Source organism: Malus domestica, chromosome 17 (genome assembly GCF_042453785.1).
Source record: "Malus domestica chromosome 17, GDT2T_hap1".
Taxonomy (NCBI): domain Eukaryota; kingdom Viridiplantae; phylum Streptophyta; class Magnoliopsida; order Rosales; family Rosaceae; genus Malus; species Malus domestica.
In genome coordinates, this window is record NC_091677.1 from 18,597,445 (window position 1) to 18,602,099 (window position 4,655).

Here is a 4,655-nt window from a genome sequence, read left to right on the forward strand (position 1 = left end):
CATAAGCACATGGACACTTCTTGTGCCATGGTTGAAAGTTTGCATAAGATGCATGACATTGAGACTAGTAATGTACGATTCTCAAATGTTTGTAGTCTAATGAATGCCAAAATGGCAATGGGGACATCGGTCCATAAACATGGACAAAAGATGGAAAAGATATTTAAAAATCTTAAAAGTTTAGGAACTTCCATCGATGGGAAAATGGCCCAAGACTTTTTCCTTGCATCTCTCTCGGATGATTTCACTAAGTTTATTGTAAACTATAAAGTGAATAGATTCGATCATTCTTTGAAAGAGATGATTGACATGTGCTGTAGATTTGAAAAAGGTTTCAAAATGGGCAGTGGGAGTGAGATTGCAAACATAAGGAAAAGGTTGCATAAGAAGAAGGCAAAGAAATCCAAAGGAACATGCTTTCATTGTGGAAATGATGAACGTTGGAAGAAGAAATACAGGGTGCGCGTTGCGAGCCTTATGACACGAACTTTTGAAGAGACTATTTCTGTCATAGAGAGTGCTTTTACAGTGAGCTCCAGTTCCTGGATATTTGATTCAGGCGCTAGTCAACATATCTGTAATACGATGCAGGGACTAGTGGGGAGCAAATCACTGCGCAATAATGAGATGGTTGTGCGAGTTGGGAACGGCACTAAAATCTCTGCAAAAGCAATAGGCACCTACATGCTTAACCTACCCTCTGGGGAAGTCCTGGAACTTAAAAATTGTTTATATTTTCCTTCATGTATAAAGAATTTGATTTCCATCTCTAAGCTTTTACGAGATGGGCACTCAGTATTGTTTGACAAAATGAGTTGCACTTTATACTTGAACGGTCATATTATCTCTCATGGTAATATGATAGAGGGACTTTTTCACCTAGAGACGAATAGTGGGATGCACTGTATTGCGAGCAGGAATACCTTAAAACCCAAAAGGGCTAGAGAAGAAGTTAACCAAGAAAAGATGTGGCATCTTAAACTTGGACATGTGAACCTTGAAAAGATTCACAAGATGTCGAAAGACGGATACATCCACCCATTAGGTAATGACCGGATGGGTACTTGTGAATGTTGCTTGAAAGGGAAAATGACCAAATCTCCATTTACTGGAAAAGGAGAGCGTGCCACTGAAATTCTAGGGTTAATCCACACTGACATATGTGGACCTATGTCTACTACGTCGAGAGGAGGCTTCTCCTACTATATCACATTCACCGACGATCACTCTCGGTTTGGCTATGTGTATCTTATGAAGTACAAGTCAGAATCCTTTGAAAGGTTCAAAGAATTCAAGAATGAAGTTGAGAAGCAAACTGGGAAACAGATAAAGATCCTAAGATCGGATCGAGGGGGTGAATATCTGAGTAACGAGTTCCTAGATTACCTCAAAGAGTGTGGAATAATATCACAGTGGACTCCACCGGGAACTCCACAACTCAATGGAGTTTCTGAAAGGAGAAATCGAACCTTGATGAACATGGTTCGTTCTATGATGAGTTCTGCTGATCTACCAGTAACATTCTGGGGATACGCTCTATATACAGCAGCTTACTTGCTTAATAGAGTACCTTCCAAATCAGTCTCACAAACGCCCTATGAGATATGGCATGAAAGAAAGCCAAGTCTTAAACACATTAAGATTTGGGGTTGTGAAGCATATGTCAAGAAGCTTGAAGCTACTAAGCTTGAAGCGAGATCAGTAAGATGCTATTTTGTGGGATATCCTAAAGAAACTATGGGATATGAGTTCTACCATCCTGACGACCAGAAAGTCTTTGTCGCCAGAACTGCTAAGTTTCTAGAGGACGAATTCGTTCTCAAAGGGACTATAAGCAAACAGATGGAAATTAATGAGATTAATAATGAACCACAAACAAGCACTAGACATATTGACAACCCTGTTCCTGAACCCCTGGCTCCACGTAGATCTGAACGGGTTAGTAAGCCACCTAAGAGGTATGGCTTAGACAATGACTTTGATGAATTGTACCTTCTGGGTGATAATGAAACAAAGGAGGACCCTAGAGACTACATTGAAGCAATGTCCGACATTGATTCAAAGAGATGGCAAGAGGCCATGAAATCCGAGATGGATTCCATGTATCAAAATCAGGTCTGGACTCTTGTAGACCCTCCAGAAGGTATTGTACCAGTTGGAAACAAATGGGTCTTCAAGAGGAAGATAGGCGTTGATGGGAACGTGGAGACTTATAAGGCTAGATTGGTAGCCAAGGGTTACAGGCAAAGAGAAGGGATTGACTATGAAGAAACTTTCTCTCCTGTAGCCATGATTAAGTCCATTCGGATTTTGCTTGCGATAGCTGCGTACCATGATTATGAGATATGGCAAATGGACGTGAAGACGGCCTTTCTGAACGGCTACCTAGAGGAAGAGCTCTATATGACTCAACCCGAGGGTTTCGTGTCCAAGTCTGAAAAGACTAAGGTATGCAAGCTTCAAAGGTCCATTTATGGACTCAAGCAAGCCTCCAGGAGCTGGAACATTCGTTTCGACACTGAAATCAAAACGTTTGGTTTTACTCAAAACGAAGACGACAATTGTGTTTATCAAAAAGTCGTTGGGGATGCAGTTGTATTCCTAGTGTTATATGTAGATGACATATTACTATTCGGGAATGACACTGCAATACTTTCTTCTGTAAAAGTGTGGTTGTCCAAAACCTTCCACATGAAAGATTTAGGAGATGCATCTTATGTACTTGGGATAAAGCTCTATCGTGATAGATCCAGAAAATTAATTGGATTATCCCAATCTATGTACATTGATAAGGTGCTAAGTAGGTTCGAGATGGAACAATGTAAGAAAGGCTTTCTTCCTGTAAGACATGGAATTCACCTTTCTAAGTCCATGGAACCTAAGACTCCTGAAGAGATAAGGCATATGAGTAGAATTCCTTATGCTTCAGCCATAGGAAGTCTCATGTATGCCATGATATGCACAAGGCCTGATATCGCATATGCTGTGAGCATTGCTAGTCGATATCAATCTAACCCAGGATTAGAACACTGGGCAACTGTCAAGACGGTCCTTAAGTACTTAAGAAGAACTAAGGACATGTTCCTCGTATATGGAGGAGCATCAGAGTTGCGAGTGGAAGGCTATACAGACGCAGATTTCCAATCTGATGTCGATGATAGAAGTTCCAACTCCGGATATGTATTCACTCTGAATGGTGGGGCTGTCAGTTGGAAAAGCAAGAAGCAAAGTGTAATTGCTGATTCCACGACAGAGGCTGAATATGTCGCTACAGCTGAAGCCGGCAAAGAAGCGTTCTGGATGAAGAAGTTCATTACTGAACTTGGAGTGGTTCCAACCATTACATCACCAGTAACTTTGTACTGTGATAATAGTGGGGCGATAGCTCAAGCCAAGGAACCCAGGGCACATCAAAAGAACAAGCATTTTGATAGGCGCTTTAATATCATTAGAAGATATGCTGCCGAGGGGAAAGTCAACATCCTCAAAGTTGCCTCAGCCGATAACGTAGCAGATCCACTGACAAAGCCAATGTCTCAAATCCAGCTTGATCGTCATATGGATAAGATGGGTATTAGATACATGGGAAGATGGCTTTGAGTGCAAGTGGGAGATTGTTGGAAGTATGCCCACAAAGCCACTCATTTGATGTAATAGCTTTTTGGAATACTTATTGTATTAAACTTTTATATGTTTAATGGAGGGCAAAGCTTATTGTTAATCACTATTTATTGTATCATGTGTTTAAGCAATAAGGGAATCCAAGGAATGTATTTGTTCTAAGAGAGAAGTGATCTAATGAGTTAGATTATCGAGACCTCTCTCTTATGTTCATTCCTAAAACGTTCCTAGCCATAGGATTGCCAATTGGGCATTGACAATCCGCTAAGGTTAGTATGTGTTATGTTGACTCAAACGTGAGTATGAACTAGTCTCAAGTCATTTGGTGTTGGACACTGAGACAAACACATAGGTGCTCGAAAGAGTAATCGAGTCCACTGAACGTCGATCAAAAGAGAGTTCGAACATACATGTCATGTATGAACTCTAAAGTTGCAATATGCAAAGTAGTCCTTTGACCTGAGGCATCATAGATGTCTAATGGTTAGGTCCTTGATCTTTGATCATGTCAATGGCATTCCTTCGGATTGTCCACGGCATTGTTGGGGTCAAGCTATCTAGTCATGTAGGCATATGAATGTACAACAAGGGATCTCTAACCTTCCATGGCCAAAGCATATGAATATGACTTAGGAAGTTTGTTCCAAATCATATTCAAATGAGTCATATAGGAAAGTATCACATTGGATAGTAGACATGAAACAAACTATCACTTAAACAATGTGATTAAGAGTATTGTATTAGAGAAGGACCGTATTGCATTGTAGTTGTAACTGGATAGGTTCTCCAACCAATTCTACTTAGCTTGGGTAACCATGATATGCTGCTAGGTGTCACTCATGGTTTGTGGAAGCCCTGAAGATTAGCAAGCACTAATCTTAAGGGAGAATTGAAATGTGGTTTCAATTCACAATCGATCGTTAAGAGTAACATCGCCCACTGCCTCGCTAATTGGAACCTAATGGATCGCACACCACATAAGGATGTTAGTGAAGAAATTATATGAAATGGATAAGCAATTAAATGGTTTAATT